General features: G+C 41.1%; 1 pseudogene; it reads right to left on the bottom strand.

Annotated features, from left to right (window-relative positions):
* Window positions 1–327: 327 nt before the first annotated feature.
* On the bottom strand, window positions 328–425 carry LOC138749120 (U6 spliceosomal RNA; annotated as a pseudogene).
* Between the last annotated feature and the right edge of the window lie 19,756 nt (window positions 426–20,181).

The raw sequence follows: 20,181 nt of genomic DNA, 5'->3' as shown, positions 1-20,181 counted from the left end.
CTCTTGGACTGTTCATGGGAACAGTGTACTTCACTGACTCATATCTGGAGACGATAGTGGACTAGGTGTACACTATAGATCAGTGTGCTCCAGCAACCTCCAGACAAAATCTATAGAAGGCTTCAGCTGTCGTAGGCGCTCGGTGGTTAGTAAGGGATTACTTAAGATGGTATGTGAGTGGAAAGAACAAGGTTGAAAACCACTGATCTATAGGCTCAACATGTTCACAATTTCAATTTTTATTGTAAATTGACTCTCAGCCCTCCCCTTTCAAGTAGAATGTGATCTCTCCTGATGGTCTTTTTTTTCCTTTTTTAAATTTTTTTTAAAAATATTGATCGCTTCACAAATTTGCATGTCATCCTTACGCAGGGCACATGCTAATCTTCTCTGTATCATTCCAGTTTTGGTATAATTTTTGATATCTGGTGGTTTGTGAAGACATTTTTTAAGTGTAGAACATCGTTTTCACACTATGACTTCTAGAACCTCACAGCTACTTCAGCCAGAGTCAACTTAATATCAACTGAGTGAAACCTCTTTACAGTTTAATCCTCTAAAAATTAAACTACAATATTTGTATTGGCTTTTCTTAACCTATATCATGTCATGCAGTCAGTGAGAGATTTGCATCTTGGGTCTCTTTGCTCCCCACAGCATTTAGATTTAATTGTATTAATTCGATTCATGAGTAACATCCTTATTGTGAGAGATTTTTTTTCCTCAACTCCACTGTCAATTACTGACAAGAACAGAAGCTGGCCAGTCTACCAATGTCAACAGCATTCTTCTCATTGGTAAAATCTGAACATTATCTCTTCTTCCTATTTGTTACTTTTCAAGTTTGATGTCACTTCACGTTTGAACAGATCCGCAAACTAATTAGTTGTAGTTAATAAGCCTCATCGCTTCTGGAGCTGAAGTGAATTATCATTCATAAATCAAGAACTAAATTGTGATGAATTTCTAGCACTTTTTAAATCCAGACGATGCACATGACCTGTACTCGATAGTGGTGTTCATCTTTTTTAAAGATTTGAAAAGGCCATTTTAATGATAGTCTCACATTATTAACAACAATTCCATGTCACCGTGCCAACATACATTTTCAAGAGTAATTTTGCTACATCTTGTAAAGCAAATATGAAACCTATGTGCTTATATGTAGTCAGACTAATTCATTCATATAAACCTTTCTTTTACTGAGATATTTAGCTTCTATTTAAGGGTCCCACTGTTTTCACTGATGCAAGTGAAGTATAAACACACATAAAATAAAGTCTCACTCCCTTGGATGCTACTGTGAAAATAAACAATGACAAAATCTTTGGCATTTTAAACAAATGTATTAATAACATAGGAATCAACATCCAGTCTAATTTAGTTCTTTTTTTATAATTGACTGCAGGGTGATGTTAACTTTTAAAATGTTCAGGATGTGTGGTGGTACACCACCGGCCTACTGCAGGGGGCAACTTTTGTACCTGCAGGAGGGTACACCACCGGCCTACTGCAGGGGGCAACCTTTGTGCCTGCAGGAGGGTATACCACCGGCCTACTGCAGGGGGCAACCTCTGTACCTGCTGGGGAGTAAGGGGACAGGACAACACCTGGCCGGCTGCCAATCAGTCGGCATAAATGGATCAAGCCCCACTCGGTCGGGTGTCAATCACCCTCCGGGCTATAAGCCTGCGCTGGCCTCCCAAGGCCTCACACTGAGTTGGTGCAGCCACAGCCAGCCTGGCTCTGTGGAGGTCTTTGTGGATAAAAGCCTGTTGTTCAGTCTTTACCTTGTGTGTGTCTGATTCTGTCTAACAGCGCACCACAATCTGCTTTTATACAAATTATCAGTTCTATTCAATGTGCTATTCATCCTTCCTGGTCAAGCCTTAGATCATGATCAACACAAATAAAATTTGGGTCAGCACTGCAAGTCAAGCATCCATCCTCAATAATAAACTCTGATCAAAGCTAACAGTTTGAATTGCATTCCAAAGATTGACAGGAAGCAATTACAGTTGTTGACTGGCAAGGAATTTGCTTAATGTTACATTGTTCCTATGTCCATTTGATGCTAAGAATGAAACAATCTGAAATTGTTAAATTGTTTTTAACAATCTGTTCTGAATTTGATATTATCGGTATGAATTTAGTAAATTTAGTTTTATTTCATTTATTTTTCAAATGATGTCTCTAAAAAAAAAGTTGTTTGAGCATATTTTCTTTTCTGCATTTTATCTTGCTTGGTCATGTGGGCTGATCATTGTCTGAAAAAAAACTGCTTGCAACTTGATTACAGTGGAGCCATCCGAGTTAAGTCATGAGAAGGGCACATCAGAGCAAATGCTTTGCAAATGAGATCATATCCACATTTCTAGCATATACGAAGCTGCCGGCTTTAGTCCTGGATGTGGGCTATGATGGTAGGACTGTGAGCTGAATAACAGATTCATCAAGTGCTTTAATGTCACAGAGCTTCTCAGAAACAAGCCCTCCCAGATGAAAGCTTTCTCTAGAAGGGGAAGTGGTGGGGGGGGGGGGGGGGTGGAATCAATTGCTTCTTCCTGCTTGCATTCCTTACAGAGAGCAGCTGGAGCCTTACACAAAATTTGGACAAATCGGACCGAAAGAAGTCTCCTTGGCAGTGGAAAACAATAAAGCACTGACTGAGAGAAGGGCCCAGTCCCAAATTCTGGATGACTGCATTGTCCTCAGCTCAAGTGGGTCTTAAGGGAACCTATAGTTGGAATTTAGCATGCTTGTAGTTTAAACAAAATGTTATTGAGACACCACAAAGAGACATCTTATTTCATTGCATGAGGGCATCATTCGAATCCAACTGTGCAGATTTTATGGAATCCCAGAGTACCGTGAGATACTGCTTCATTTAGCTTGTCTTTCCATTAACCAAAAATTAACTAGCAGCTGAAGATTGCAAAAGATTAAAGATATGACACATGATTTAGGCTATAGCAGTAAAATAAAATGTAAGAAGCCTATTTCCCAGGAGAGCATGAACATACAGTGTATATTGCACAAAAGAAACCAGTTGGACACTAATGAGCAATTTTGAACAAGGCAAATGATTTCATGCAAAACAAAATTTGCACACAGTGAGTTTCTCCCCATAAAACTTTGCCCCACGAAATTAAAAATCAACTAACTCCTGCTGATAATTGACTACAGTTAATTCTATGGGTTGTTCACTTTTAATCCATGTAACATTTCCGAACAACTGTGAATTTATAGTTCAAGATTCAAGATTATTTTCTTGTCATGGAATAAAACAGGAATTGTAATATTGCATGAAATGTCCTTTAGTCTATTGTAAGCAGACAAAGATATGCCAACAGTAAACACTGACCAGTGCACCTTCGAGTCAGAGAAAGAGAAGCAAAAGTCAGTGTCCTTCTTTGGCTTGGCTTCGCGGACGAAGATTTATGGAGGGGTATGTCCACGTCTGCTGCAGGCTCGTTGGTGATATGTAATTACACCATTAGGTCACCAGGGGTCACCCCGGTGACCTTGTATATAAAGCAGTCCAGAGCTCCAGTCTAGCCTTCCACGTTTGTCTTGCAGAGAGACAAGACCTCTTAGTGTACATATTAGTTTATTAAAGCTGTCCCAAGATCGTGTTATATGGCGAGCTCTCCACTGGCCACTGTGACAGAGGTGCACCAAAGAAGAGGTACAAGGACTGCCTAAAGAAATCTCTTGGTGCCTGCCACATTGACCACCGCCAGTGGGCTGATATCACCTCAAACCGTGCATCTTGGCACCTCACAGTTCGGCGGGCAGCAACCTCCTTTGAAGAAGACCGCAGAGCCCACCTCACTGACAAAAGACAAAGGAGGAAAAACCCAACACCCAACCCCAACCCACCAATTTTCCCCTGCAACCGTGTCTGCCTGTCCCGCATCGGACTTGTCAGCCACCAACGAGCCTGCAGCTGACGTGGACATTTACACCTCCATAAATCTTCGTCCGCGAAGCCAAGCCAAAGAAAAGCTGTCTTCTACTCGCACTGCTGGTGTGGTTATTGTCAGTAGCGGTATAGAATGTTGTAGTTAAATGTAGACAGTCAGTGCCCCCAGAGCCATCTAGGGTTCATGGATTCGCCTCCAGCGCTCCCGCAGCCTCCACAGTCACACATCAGCAACCCAAGCTCCAGATCCAAACCTCTGACATGATCCAGAAGTCCTTAGTGTTCTTGGCACCCTCTTGCATCTTGGTTCCAATACCTGGTACCCCTTCAGCCAGTCTCCAGCCAATCCATGGCCTGGTTTGAGTCCCTTGACCACAATCAGCAGCTGCATGGTATCTCACCTCGAGTCACTGGCCGCCCAGTACCTCTGCATTCTTCAGCTCTCAGAGCCCCCTCACTAGTCCGCTGCCGTGGTCCCCATCCCGTGGGTCATCTCCTCTGCTTCTCCTTCTCAAACAGGAGCTGGTCTCCATGTTTTCTGGTTCCCTGCACCAGTCCTCTGCTTCCCTGGAGTTTTCAACCCCTCATGGCTGCTATCATGTCCACCATCTTGGGCCCAGGCCCCATGGTCGCAGGATTTTAAAGGAAACCACCATTGGGTCCTTTAAGGGGCCACTTAAAGTCTGTGCAGCAGTCGAATTGAATGGTTGGACCCCACAGGGGAGCGCTTTGTCTCCGTTCCTTGCTCTCCACGTGTCTACTCCAGCAACAGTGCTGCTGTCGCAGCCCCTCCAGCAACACCACCATTTTAAAAATAATCAGTATAATTCATTTTTGCAATGCTCTTCGTGCTTAAACAAGTTCCCAAATTGGAAAATTCTGAAACAAAAACACTGCATTGTCCCAGAATGGATGGCCATCTCAAATTTCCAGTGTGTTTCAACTTGACATTATTTCATATCATTTAATTGAATTAGTACAAATCAAGCTCGCAAGCACAAACCAATACTTCAAGAAATTAAATTTCAAGCACATTCAATTCAGACACAGAAACAAAAGTATAAAAGATATTTACATTGTGGTATTGAAGTAATGCATTTCATCCTGGGTAAATTCCCTATTCAGTTTCCCACGTGCCAGTAACATTTTGTGCTCCTCCTTTAGGCCACCTGGATGCAACAGCACACTTTTACTGCTAAAACATTATGTGCACAGGATATAACTAAGGGCTCACAGTTCCTGTTTGACCCAGCCAAGGACATAATGACTTCATTATTTGAGGCCTGCCTGTGTGAGTAACTATACAGTGTGTATTTTACAGAAGTTTTGAATGCACCTTCTAAATGTAAGATGTTAACAACTTTTTTAAAAATGTTACAAGCAAATTCTTTATGTGTCTCCATATCCCCAACTCTATCCTGAATTCACTAGATTCTCTTCAGTTGTTGCCTGCTGATTTGCTTTCATGAAGTTCCCATCAAATTTCCTGCTCAATCCCAAGTGGTGAGTTCTCTGTCAAGGCTGGAAGATTGCCAGTTCAATCCTAATCATATCCAGTCATGAAAAGGTTTGGTGCTACCTTTTGTGCATTTGGTCAAGCAGCTTTGTTATTACTTCCAAACAATAGAGGTTTAGCCAAACCCTCTCCTTTGTTTTTGATCTTTATAAATCCTAACATACATTTTATGTATGTTTTTAAAAAAATCTATATACTTTACTTATGTTGTTAACCCTTATATGGTTTGTCATCCCAGAGTCCAATTCTAATTCCTTCATTTACAATGTGTCTTTTCCTTGAGATCCATACTAAATTAATTTCAGATAAGGACCTTGTCATCCTATGAATGATATCTTTGCAAGATGCTGTTTGATTATGATATACAAACAGCAATTTAATCCACTCTTTTCATTCTAGCATAGCAGTTGCTGTAACCTGGGAAAATATTACCATTTGTGACACAGAGCAGTGAAGGAATTCTTTTACTGTTGGGATGTCACAGTATCTTGGGTGGATTTCATTTTGAATGGGCCCACTCCTTAACGTTAGCTGTTCACCGACCTAGCCTATTTGCCTATTGCAACCAAATCTCTTCATTCTGACTTTTGATCATTGCTGTCTTTTCAATAGGTGTCAACTGCTGGCCAATTGGTATTGTTCACACCTCTGAGTTAGTAGGTTCACGATTTAAGACCCACTGGCTGGACCTCAGCGCAAACCTCAGGACTGACATTCCAGAAGGTTTCTGAATACCTCCAGTTCTGTCAAACTGGCTTCCTTTCAGGTGCAATTCTGAACTAAAATCCCTTTAAATACAAAAAGTACTGGATTGATGAAACAAATTGGCACTTTCCTTGAGGGAATTCTGAGATGAGAGTTGGGAGATGTCTATAAAATGATTAGGGGTCTGTTCAGAATGGATTATGGGAGGCTATCTCCTTTGATGGAATGATTAAGGGCCAGAGGTCACAGGTATATAAAAAGGGGGAGTCACATGAGTTTTAAGCACAGCTTGTATGGGAGTCTGAATGCACAGCATCAGATGTGGTGGAGGAAGATTCCATGATGTCTTCAAATATATGCTGTGGAAATATCTACTAGGCCCATGAGGAATTGCTCTTGTGTAGAGCCAACATGGACAAAATGGTCTGAGTGGCTTCCTTCGTTTCAGATTTCAGATTTATTGTCAGAGCACCTACATGACATCACACAACCCTACGAGTCTTTTTCCTGCCGGTGAGGCAGAATTACCAATTATTGGTAGTGCAAAAAAACTATGCTCAGTGTACACATGAAATCAAATAAAGAAACATAAACCAACTGACTGCAATATGGAGGGAAAAAAAGGTGCAAAGGTAAGAGTCCTGTCCTCTAACCATTCGTATTTCTATAACTCTATGATCTCTCAAGGAGAAAGAACAGATGAGTTATTCATGACATCTTTGACCAATATGTTGTCCTCAATCAGCAGGAAACAGGGATGATTGTGAACCTTCAGCTACATGATCTATTTGTAACAGTTGGTAGCAATCAATGTCACGTGCACACTCTGAGGCACATCTGCTGGGTTAGGTGATGAAGAGGCTATGACAAACTGCTCCCAACATGCCAAAATCTTGAAACGTCTAACAAATAAATAGTGAAAGGAGGCAACCCCGGTGCATTTCTCATAATGTCAGTGGATTGCATGGGCCCGTTCTTATCTGAACTTTCAAGATTGTATTATTCTTTTGTTCAGCTGGGCTTAACTCTATTTCTCACCACTGTTGTCTCATCTTAATCAAGCCTCATTCATATTAATTATGTCAACACTCGTAAAATAAAAAGCAAAATATTTCAAGGATTTTGTAATATCAATGCTGCTACACAGCACTGATGGGATTTAACCTGTGAAGTTCCACATCGCTTCACTACGTTACCTTTAATGATTCAGAGTCACTACTTTGAACTGCAGTTCCTGTCTTGTTTTTGTACAGCAGCATTCACATAAGCTCCTCGCACACTGTTTAATCCCTGTCGTTAAGATCCCTGACAGCATGGTTGGAGGGACTGGAGGATGTCACCTCCACCATCTCTGCACACCTGATGGTAACCTCAAGGGAGAGATGAACAAATGGAGAAAGGGGAGGGTTAGAGAGAAAAAATTGTTGCTCTCTGAAGTTAGCGAGCAATGTGGACAGAGAATTAGAGTCAATGTTGCAGGCTATAATTTTAAGTCTCGTTCTTTCCTGCATCTTCTCTGCATCTCAAAACTAACACATTTTCTATCTCTGTCTCTCTCTCTCTCTGTCTCTCTGTCTCTGTCTCTCTCTCTCTCTCTCTCTCTCTCTCTCTCTCTCTCTCTCACACACACACGGTTCCCAATGGCTTTTTATCCCACAGATACTCCCTGACCTTTTGAATGTTTCCACTATTTTCTGTCTTTATTTCATATAAAGTTCAGTTTCAATTACATTTGACTTTATTTTGTTTTGAAGGGACTTTTGATAATGTTTGAAAAACTTCATGACACATATTATCATCAAATGAACCATTTAGAAACTATACATTGCATGATAACCAGACTGTAAATCCACTCAGTATTTTAGAGTCAAACCAGGACTTTACTTGACAGCATAAAGACATCTGAATTAAGTTAAAATGTAGTCTATTGACAGAGTTAACTGGGCCTTATGTACTGCTTAGCTTTAAAAGAAAAAGAACACATTGTCCATTTCTATTTTTCATAACATTACTGCAAGAAACTGTGCAGGTGAATGGAGGGGTGGTGGGTGGTCCACTGGGTTTATGTTCTGTTCTTTCACCTCAATAACATCTGGGTTTTTCTCCAGATAACTCCAGATAACTCCAGATGGGAAGAAAGTCTCCTGTCCCTGATTGCTCTTTGTGTCCTAATTAAGATTGGTTTTGGCAGTCTTAGTGCAATTCCCTCCGGAAAAAGTTAGCCCTTGAGACAAATCTGGCTTTGCAGCATGCAGTTGAAAAAGACAAAATAGCTAAACATACTTGGGAAATAACTAAAAATACTTGGGAAAGTGAGATAACTACTCTAACTTTGAAGTTTTTGTTGCCTCTCACAAATCATTTGGACAACCTCCCAATGATACTTAATCATTAAAAGCTTTCCTGGCATACATACTGTATGTATAACATTGCTGGTCACTGAGATGGTTTCATGATAGCATTTTGACAGACTTTCCACAGTATTACAGAGTGAGTTTCAACAACTGTTTCAAAAGAATGCGAACAGATGCGGTTGACAGGAGGAGGCCTGTAACAGCCAGTCGTTTTCTGTATTCTTCACAGAATGTGTGTTCAGCCACAATTCGGAATGGGAAAAACCTCCAAAATTTCCATTTATAGGGAAGGAAATATTTTGTCATCATTTTTATTTATCTTGTGTTGCTGGGTCATGGTGCACGGACCAAACTGCTGGGAGTGATCGCAATAAAACGTACCGAGCAATTCTTTAAAAGTCAACAGCTGTAAAGCCTGATATTTTCCCAGGTTTTCCTAACCCGTAGCTGGTTTACAGTGAATGCATTGTCCTGGGATGCCCTGCAATGGTATGGTGACATCAGCATATGGATGGACATGACTGACTGCACAATTGACATCATGAGAAACTGGCTTTTAGCCCAGCCAGCATCTTAGAAATTAAATGACTCCATTATACAAGCTGCAATCCTTGCAGTAAATTGCAAAAATGAATGACCACCAGCCACAAAAATAAATGGATATATTTATTCACTGCTACATAATTCATGAATGTGTATAAAGTATACACCACTCAAATTAAATGTGCAGATAGCTCCATCCCGCCTCTAATTCTGCCTCACCTGCAGGAAAAGAATCTCAGGGTTGTATGTGATGTCTGTCAATAAATCTGAAATCTACAACTTTCATCATTGTTACTGGTCATTAATTAAATGTTTTTCCAGATGGTATTTTTGAACTCACATGTCGCATCACAAAACATACGAACACACAAAGTTTGTGTGTTTGTCCAGAATCTATCTCTGTCTTAAATATATTTCAAAATCTAGTTTCCACTATTCTTTGAGGAAGTGGTTTCCAAATAGTAAAAACACAAAATGCTGGAGAAACTCAGCTGGTCAAACAGTGTCCTTTATGTAGCAAAGGTAAAAATACATCAGCGACGTTTCAGGCTTGATCTCTTCATCAGGGTATGGAAGAATATTGGCAGGCACCTGAACAAAATAACTGGGGAGGGGGGTAAAGGCAGGAGATGATAGATGGAGAAAGGAGGGAGGTGGAAAAACTGGAAAGGGGAGGGGAAAGTATGGCAAGCAGGTGAGCAGAAAACAGAGAAATCGATGTTAATGCGGGTGCCCAGACAGAAATCTCCAATCCTCCAATCTGTGGATGGTCAGAGTGAGATAGTACATAAGGCCATGGACAGATGTGTGAGTATGGGAGTGTGACCCAGAACTGAAATGATTGCCTCCTGGGAGGTCTCTGTTGTAGCAGAGAGAGTGGAGGTGCTCAGCGAAGCGAACTCCTAATTTGTGACCAGTCTCTCCGATATGGAGAAGGTCATGAAGGGAGCACCGGATGCAGCAAAGAATCACAAGAGAGAAAAAAAATCACACCCCATCCCTATTTTAACTGACCAATCACAGAACATAGAACACTTGATTTTTAAAATGAGGCCTCCGATCTGGATTCCCCCACAAGTCAAAACGTCTTCTCCACATCCAGTTTCTCATGACCCCTTAGGATCTCATATGCTTAATTAAAAAAATCATGTTTATTATGTGGCTGGTGATTATTAACAATTTACTGGCAGGATCACAGTTTGCATATTAGTAACAAGCTGTGTAATATTCACTAACCACTTGTTTCTAGCCAAAATAACAAGAGCACCGTCGCTTCAAGCAGTGAGTTTGCAATTCAAAAGCAGTTATTGCAAAACTCTAAAATGTTTTACCACTCTTAAATTTGAATGTCCTAATTGGTGACGACTCCTTATTAATGGTGCCATCATTTCACTGCTAAGAGCAAATGATTTGCTTTTTACCAGCTGCAGATTTTTAGACGCTACCTCTGTTTGCACAGGATTATTAATCAATTACAATCTAGAGATCTGTTCAAATCCCACTGTGGAATTTAAATTTGGATTAATAATATTGAAGAGTATTTGTAATGATAATTAAAATATAGGATTATATTGCAAAAAAAATCTGGGTCCCTATTGTTCTTCAGGGGATGAAATCTGTATTTCTTGCACACAGCCTGCTCTAGATATATCTCCAGCCTTATCAACGTGCTTCATTCTTATATTCCCTCTGAAATGGCCCAGTAAGCAAGTCCGATTACATGTGGGTTGAACTGGGTAATTTTCCGGGTCCGTACCCGGTAATTGTGCGGTGTGGAAACGTCCCGACCTGGCAGGGAGAGTTAAATTCAACTGAGGCTCTGACACTTGGTGGGCGAAACCGCCTTCTGGCGAGGTGAAAGCACAACCTGCTCTCGCATTTTCATCGCTGGAAGTGGGACACCCACCCCCCTCCCTTAAAATGCCAGGTTGCTGATTAACCAGGTTCATCGTGGTGCTGTGGGAAAGGATCCTGTGGGCGGCATGCCCGGTAGGTTTTCCCACTTCCTAGGAGGGTTGGCAGTGTGAAAAGGGCTAATGAGTGATGGGCAAAGAATGCTCTCTTTGCCAGTAGCTCCCAGACTCCAAATAATATCGCCTGTGTGAAAGTCGGTCTCTAAATAGCAAATTAATTACAAAAGGATGGGAGCTGGATAGTACTCTTTTAACTGGCAACTCCAACCATCCTATTTTGCCCTGCACTTTAATATGTATCATTATTAATGATTTTAACAAGTATATTAAAAGCACAAAAAATCTGAAGAAACGAATATTGACTAAAATTATGATTGTGGAGAACTGTTCTTTTCGTGCTGTATAATGGAACGTTGATTGTTCCAAAGGTAAACACGATATCAATCTTTTTTTGCGGCATTTTAAGTTATTGATGATATTTGAGTTGATTCTTGCATACACAATGCTCTCTTTCCTTTTGAACCAGTGCGATATCCACATCAGCAGAATACAAGACAATGTCATTTCCAATGTAATATTAATTTTGAATCATCAAAGAGGAAATGAGATCAAGTTGTCCCAATTTGACTTGCACAACAGTGCTGTACTGCAGTGGTTTTCAAACCTTTTCTATCCACTCACATACCACCTTACTCATCACTGAGCACCTAAGGCATGTGAGCAGAAAGAAAAAGTTTGAAAACACTATCCTTGGCCCTATCCCCACCTCCCAGTCTTGCTCCTTGCCATAGGATCTATGCCCTCTCCTTGCCAAGGCATAGACCCATGACAGGGGCCTAGATCTGCCCACTCATCACCCCATGCTCCAGCCCTGAACTTGCTTGCAGAACCTCCTACTCCACATTTCCAACCTTCACCGCTTACATACTTTATCTTGGCCATCAAATCCCAAGCTTCAAAGACTCAACCACAGTGATTTATCTCCATCCCCAAAATCCTTGGACATGTCCTCAGTATGAACTGGCACCACCTTTAACACAATAAGGTGAAGCTCTCACTCAATACATCCAACAAATATTTTCTTTTTCACTGTTAATATTTAATTTCATTGGATCGTTTCATACCATTCCTCTTACCTGCTTTTTCTTTTAGCTCCCTGGTGGTAATTATTTCATGTCTAGCCTGTAAATGCATGCTTTCAACCCCTGGAATGTGGTTGAAATCCTTCTTTATGATAATTCATTTTCATTTTACTGACTGTTTCTTTGACGCTGACTTGTTTTACTTTTGCACTACTGTCTAATCAGGATAAAACAAATACCCTGTATCTCATCACTATATGCTTCATAGTATATCCTTTTCTCAAAAACATATGAATAATTACACACAGTCATAGAAAGGTCACAGCATAGAAGGGTGACCATGCAGCCCATTAACTCCATACTGCCTCCATGCAAAAGAAAACCAGTTGGCCCCACTCCCCCACCCTCTTGCACAGCTCTGTAAATTATTTTATTTTTCCAGAAACATCCATTTTGAATATAGCTCCACCACCACCCCTGGCAATGCATTCCAGACTCTAATCATTCATTATGTGAAAAGAATTCCTCGTATCACCTTTACTCTCATTCTGTCCTTGGGTTCTTGATTTCTCCTTCATTGTCATTTTGTCTCTATCTGCTCTGTCTATACCCTTCATGAAAATGTAATTCCTCTATTCTGTTTTGACACAGCAGACTTTTCCAAGCTCTTCAGTGAATGGGAGGGCAAGTACAAAAATCAATGATTCAACTGCAATTTGCAATAAAATTAACTACTACTTTCAGCTTAACTAATGAGTATTATTCTTTTGCTAAATTAATTATTGTTTACTCCTGACTAAACACAAGTTGAAACAAGTGTGATCCAAGGTGGCAAATGCTTGCTTACTAAAGCAAAACCTTTAAATTATTATGACATCTTTTCAAGTGGTTGAAGCAGAGTATTCAACAAATTCTCAATACTTGGCATAGAGGAGCTGACATATTCCAAATGTGCCAGTGCCTCTACTTCCTTAGGAGTTTGCGGAGGTTTTGTATAACATCGGAAATCCTGGAAAATTTCTACAGATGGGTGGTTGAAATTGTGTGTAGTAAACCATTGTATATATGTTTGGATGTGTCAGGACACGCCCATTGCTGACTGGAAGCTCCTCCCACTGACCCCTGAATAAAGGTGATTGTACCACAGCCCCCTCCTCAGACCCGGAGAGTTGACCAGCATGAACACGCCTCCATTCTGCTGTGAATAAAAGCCTATCTGTTTCTCTACAACTTATAGTCTTTGAAATTATTGATGTGTGCTGACCAACTGCTTCACTATCTGGTATGGGGACACCAATACCCCTGAGTGTAAAGCTCTGCAAAAGGTAGTGGGTGCAGCCCAGGACATCACAGCCAAAGCCCTCCTCACCATCGAGAACACCTACAGGGAAAGCTGCTACCATCAGACAAGAGGAATAGGTGCTACAGGACTTGCACCACCAGATTCGGGAACAGCTGCTGCCCCTCCACCATCAGAGACTTATTTAAGGACTCTTACGTTTGCACTTTATTGATTTTTCTCTCTCCCTGTATTGTACAATCAATTTGTTTATATTTTTGTATTTCTTTACATGTGTACGTTGAGTCCAGTTTTATTTTGCACTACCAATAAGTGGTCATTCTGCCTCGCTGGCGGGGGAAATAAAACCCATAGGGTTTTATATGATGTCATGCATGCACTCTGACAATAAATCTGAATTTGGCTACCCTTTTCACCTTCAAGAAAGGCACTTTCTGTCAGGCAGCTCTTGCTGCATCTTTATAATTCTTAAGCAGGATTTTCTCATTTGTATTGACACTTTTCAGGTTCCTCTGTTGTAGAAACCTGCTGCCAGACATAGTCCGATCTGTTTCCACTGCAACCCAAGTTCATTGTGAACAATCTTTGTTAAGGTTAAATGAACAAGTCCTTTTGGAGCGCCCCTTTGCCAGAGATTTCCAGCTAACTGCTTTGCTGGCTCCTTCCAGCAGAGAAAATAACAAAAAAGCACTTTTGAACAAATGTTATTCTGTGCTTAGAACAACTGCAAAGAAAAGTCAAATCTGTAGGAAACTCTTTAGCTTCTCTTGCACTGATTTCATGAGGAAGATTGGTCTGAAAAACAGCTGAGAGAGCAAACCAGATTGACGACAAATCAGCACTCTTGAATTGGGAGGAGAGGATCATTAACAGACTTAAAAACAATGATGGGACTAAATAATGTCACAGTAATGTCGCTCACCATATCCTTTGACTCAAACTTCCAGTGTAGTTTTGTGCCTCTGTTCCACCTTTAGTGAGAGTGTCTGCAGTCACTGTGGCCCAACTCTTACAAACTGCAAGACTTCCTTTCACCCCTCTCCTACCAAACTTTCCGAACACTTAGACTACATTTCTGTAATTTTTCACAAGAGAAGGGTCAGGGAAAGCTTAGCCATTATAAAAAGAACTCAATGTGTACATATGTGTTCGCACTTAAATCTCAAACCCATCGTAATTAATGACTTTGACTACCCATATGGAGGGTGGGGTGTAAACTGTGTAGAAATTGGTGGCTTCTAAATCATGTCTAGTACTACTTTTGGATTAGGAAGAAAACTTTATCTGGAAATGAAAGGAGGAAAGTCGGTATAAGAGAAGGTCCTGAAAGTGGCAGCTACAAAGTGATAAAGAGATTAAAACCCAGAGGGAACAATCAATTCTATATATGTTTGACTGGCCACATACCAGTTTCCAGTCACATAAAAAGGGAACGATCCAGATATAGCAGAAAGAAAAGCTGGCAGATAAGTTGCACATGAGTTGTTTAGGGAACAGAACGGAAGTTGTCCCATAAGAAATTTTAAAAAGTTCCATAAGAAAAGCCAGAATCCCCTGTATAAGTAATAAAATATTTAAAAAATTACTAATATTGTATCTTGATTCCTGTGCATATGCTCAAGCCTTTGGTTGGCCCGTGTGCAGTGCTTCACAGATCAGAGTTTGGTTGGCACATGCACAGGATTTGGGGGCATGAATTCAGGATCATTAGGGCGCATTGAACCATATGGCAGTGTAGACAAGGGAAGGTGAGTCACATATTTTTTGCTGTCAGTTAACACGGTGATAGATTATGTTATCTTTTATATTATGAATAGCTAGGTTTTTGGAAGAATAATTGTGGCGTTTTATAAAGGTGGACATGCTTTGGAAATGTGTTCGTGGTTGGAAACAAAGGAACATAATGAGAAAATCGCTTTCTTAACGGAAAATGGAGTATGCTTTGGCTGTCTATGTAAAGTGCGCATCAGCAAAACCTGGAATGATGCACATCCAACAAAGGTTATGGAAAGGAAGCAGGCAGAAATGAAGGATGCAACAGAAAACGGTGTTATAGCCTCGGTTCAGACAAGTGGTCTTATTAGGGCAGATAACTGCAAACTCTCATTAGTGCCTGTACAAGCCAAGGCAGGAAGGGGAATACAACAGTCCATACTTATGCATTTCTTAATCCAGATAGCACTGCATCTTTTTGCACAGTGGGGCTAATGAACAAGCCTAATTTTTGAGGAAGAAGATCAAGGATTCTGTTGAACACTATGTGTCAAAAGAAGGTTGTTGAAACCAGCATCGTTTCAGTCTTAAAGATTGCTGGAGTGCACAGCAATTATTTTTTTTGTGATCTCCCAGACATATAGAGTCAGACACTATGCCTGTGCACAAAGGAAACATCCCACATCGAACGATATTGATCGGTGGTCTTATCTAGGGAAGATTTATCTACCTGGAATTGGTTCTGAGATAGAGTCGCTGATTGGCTCAGAGGTACCAACCATTACAGGTAATACAGAGCGTGGGAGATGGACCTGACACTGTCAAAACCATGCTTGGTTGGACTTGGTTGGTTGGATCTTTAGGTGGAAATAGTGATATTGGTCAGGAGCAGGTCAGCAATGAGCATCAACAGGATTTTGGTTGTAAAACACTGAGCAGCAAAAGACTGCCAATAAGAAAACCACTATGCCTCAAATGAAATTGACTGCTGCTACCATGGTGAGCAGAATGGACACAGTGCTGAAAAAACGAGCTGAGGATGGAACTGGTAGACTCTATGTTTTGGGCCGCTAGCACCTCTGTGCTCAAATGCATCAACAATGAGACCACAAGTTTCTGAACTCTCGTGGCCAACAGAATTGCTGAAATTGATAAGATCTCAGATGTGCTACAGTGGAGATATGTTAACACAGTTAACAATCCAGCAGACATGGCTTCCCAAGGTTTGAAAGTCTAATCCTTTCTTAGGAAAGATATATGGGTGTCCGGGCCTCAGTTTCATCTTCGGCTTCAGGAAGAGTGGCCTCAAAATCCTAATGGATGGGAATAAATCTCACCTGAGGACCCTGAATCAAGAGCATAGCTGTCAATGCTGTTCAGCTAATGTCTAAAGAAATGGATCCAGTTACCCACTTATACTTAATCTATTATTTTTTTATCATGGAATCATTTGAAAAGGGATGCTCAGACTTAAAGCTCTTCTTCTGTATCATTTCGATAACATCCATCAAAGTGATCTGACCACAAAAGCAAACAGGAAATCCTGAGACTCAAGTAAACAGCGGATTTCACAGTTGAAGAACTGGGCTATTGCTGAGATACAAATAATCTGCTTTTTCCAGAGGAAGAGATTTGCAGATGAAATCTCAAGTCGGAAAAAGAGAATGAATGTTAAGAGGACTAGCCACATTCAAAAACTCGACCCCATTCTGGAGAATGGTGTATTAAGTAGTTGGTGGGCAACTCAGCAGAACAGCGATGCCCAGAAACATCCTGTTATACTGGCCAAAAAATTTTACATTTCGGATCTAATTATTCGACATGTTCATGAAGAGGTGGGTCATGATGGTCGCAACCATATATTATTCAGACTATGGCAAAAATATTGGATTCCTGATGCCACTGTGTCAATCAGAAAAATTGTGTCTAAATGCTAGTCCCGGACAGCAACAGGTGGCAGATTTGCCTCTGGACAGTCTCTCCTGATCACCCTACCTTCACATTTGTTGGAGTCGATTATATTGGACCCTTTGAAATGAAGCGTGGAAGGAGTGTTGTGAAACCCTGTGGTGTTATTGTCACATGTTTAGCTATAAGAGCAATTCACATCGAAGTGGCATCATCACTTGACACGGACTCTTTCATCAATCCCCTTCGGCGTTTGGGAGCCAGACGTGGTCAAGTGAAGGAACTATGATCTGACAATGGCACTAATTTTATCGGAGTTAAGCATGAGTTGAGAGAAGCAACTGAAAGCTGGAATCAAGATCAAATCCATAATGCACTCCTCTGGAAAGAAATCAATTGGATATTCTACCCCACTGCTGGCTCACACCATGGAAATGTATGGGAAAGATTAATTAGATCAGTGCAAAAGGTTCTTAATTCCATCCTAAAGGTGCAAAGTCTCGATGTGGAGGGTCTCCACACAATTTTATGTGAAGTTGAAGCTATCCTCAACAGTCATCCAATCATCAAGGCTTCTACAGATCCAAATGATCTTGAGGCACTTACCCTGAACCACCTTCTGCTTCTTAAGACCGTGCCATTGATGCCATCAGGGCAGTTTGGGAAAGAAGACATATATGCTCGTTGCAGGTGGAGGCAAGTTCAGTATATGTCGGATTTATTCTGGAAAAGATGGGATAAAGAATATCTTCCCCAACTGCAGAAACGACAGAAATGGTCTAACATCCGACGCATCTTCACACCCGGTGACATTGTGATTATCATGGGTGATTCAGCGCCTTGAAAATCCTAACCAACTGGAAAAATTGTTGAGACCATTCTGGACAAAAGGGGATTTGTGTGTCATGTTTGGATCAAGACCAAAACCAGCTTTCTGAACAGACCTATCAACAAAATTTGCCTTTTATAGGAGACAGAAAAACTTTGATAAGTACAAGCTGACTTTATTTTGTTGTTTTTATGCCCACTACACAGGTTACACAATTTACTAGTACAGAGTGGTGGTGAAGATTACTCTTTTTTCAAGTCTATGTGCTGATAACCTCTGACCTTATGAAGAAAGTCTATATAATGTTTCAATGGTATGTGTTTGATTGTTATTTATAATTGATTGTATAATTGTGTAATTATTATTCAATACATTATGTCTCATTATAATAATTAGGGGCCAGTATTGTAGGGGCCAAATTGAGTACTTACTTTCTTAGGCGACGTCCTGGGGTCAGTAGGCTGGGTGCGGCCATCTTGATTCCTGTGCTTATTGCGCGAGTCTTTGGTTGGTGCATTCATGGTGGATTTGCATATTAGAGTTTGGTTGGTGGGTGCATGGGAGTTTGGGGTGTGAATTCAGGATGGTTAGGGTGCATTGAACAATATGGCAGTGTAGGAGGGTGGATGAGTCAGGCTTGCATATTTTTTGTTGTCCATTAACACAGATGTTTTGTAATTACGGATCGTTATCAGAGAGTTATTAATAGACATTTCATAGAATGTTAAAGAAGATCATTACAAGTTTTGTGTCTTAATAATAAATGATTTAAATACATCGAGACTTGTATTGGATTAAATTGAAATGCATCACAAACTAGAGCCTCACCTAGCCTCCAGGCAGCTTTTGTGGATAGTAGTTGCTACATCAGCAGTTGAGGTTTTCCTTGGAATACCAGTTGCTTTGCTATTACAGAGCGCACCAGTATTCTCCTTCTTCTTATTGATGCCCCAAAGAGTTAATTTTGGGAATCCTCAGGTTTGGGCAATGTCTCTTAACTGTTTTCTTCTTGTTTTTCAGCCTCGTACTGACTTCCATTGGCACAATTCTGGTCCTCATGTTGAAAAATGGCACTACAGATTCCAAAGGTAATCAATAGCTTCGAAGCAAGCCTCGCTCTCTTATACCTGCACCAATGAAGCAACTGAACATACCCAAATACTCACAAACACCTGTAAAGCTAAATGTCCCAAACATTATGGTGTCCTCAAAAGAAGGGACCATGTATACAAAGTGTTGTAAGTTCTACATGGTCAAAACAAAATGTAGACAAATAACTTTGAATAATATCTGAAATGTCCACTTTAATAACACTTGAATTGTTTGTTTACACATTTATAACTGCAGAGCTCATGGGTATCTTTCTCTTTGGCTTGGCTTCGCAGACGAAGATTTATGGAGGGGTAAATGTCCACGTCAGCTGCAGGCTCGTTTGTGGCTGACAAGTCCGATGCGGGACAGGCAGACACGGTTGCAGCGGTTGCAGGGGAAAATTGGTTGGTTGGGGTTGGGTGTTGGGTTTTTCCTCCTTTGCCTTTTGTCAGTGAGGTGGGCTCTGCGATCTTCTTCAAAGGAGGTTGCTGCCCGCCAAACTGTGAGGCGCCAAGATGCACGTTTTGAGGCGATATCAGCCCACTGGCGGTGGTCAATGTGGCAGGCACCAAGAGATTTCTTTAGGCAGTCCTTGTACCTCTTCTTTGGTGCACCTCTGTCACAGTGGACAGTGGAGAGCTCGCCATACAATACGATCTTGGGAAGGTGATGTATATACACATGCATATATAGCAAATATCAGAAACATGGACAAAACCCCCATGAATTTCGACATGATAGGCAACAAAACAGTGGAATGGAAAGGCGTTAAAACTGCAAACCAGAATACAGGCCACGAAATGACCAGGTTTACCATGATGCTGTTTACATCCGGTACCGCACGGATGGCAGTCTCTTCAATCTGAGGCGCCTGCAAGCTCACACCAAGACACAAGAGAAACTTGTCCGTGAACTACTCTTTGCAGATGATGCCGCTTTAGTTGCCCATTCAGAGCCAGCTCTTCAGCGCTTGACGTCCTGCTTTGCGGAAACTGCCAAAATGTTTGGCCTGGAAGTCAGCCTGAAGAAAACTGAGGTCCTCCATCAGCCAGCTCCCCACCATGACTACCAGCCCCCCCACATCTCCATCGGGCACACAAAACTCAAAACGGTCAACCAGTTTACCTATCTCGGCTGCACCATTTCATCAGATGCAAGGATCGACAATGAGATAGACAACAGACTCGCCAAGGCAAATAGCGCCTTTGGAAGACTACACAAAAGAGTCTGGAAAAACAACCAACTGAAAAACCTCACAAAGATAAGCGTATACAGAGCCGTTGTCATACCCACACTCCTGT

The sequence above is a fragment of the Narcine bancroftii genome, chromosome 13 (assembly GCF_036971445.1).
Source record: "Narcine bancroftii isolate sNarBan1 chromosome 13, sNarBan1.hap1, whole genome shotgun sequence".
Classification (NCBI taxonomy): Eukaryota; Metazoa; Chordata; class Chondrichthyes; order Torpediniformes; family Narcinidae; genus Narcine; species Narcine bancroftii.
Note: the sequence above shows the minus strand (reverse complement) of the source record. Positions and strands in the feature narration are given on the sequence as shown.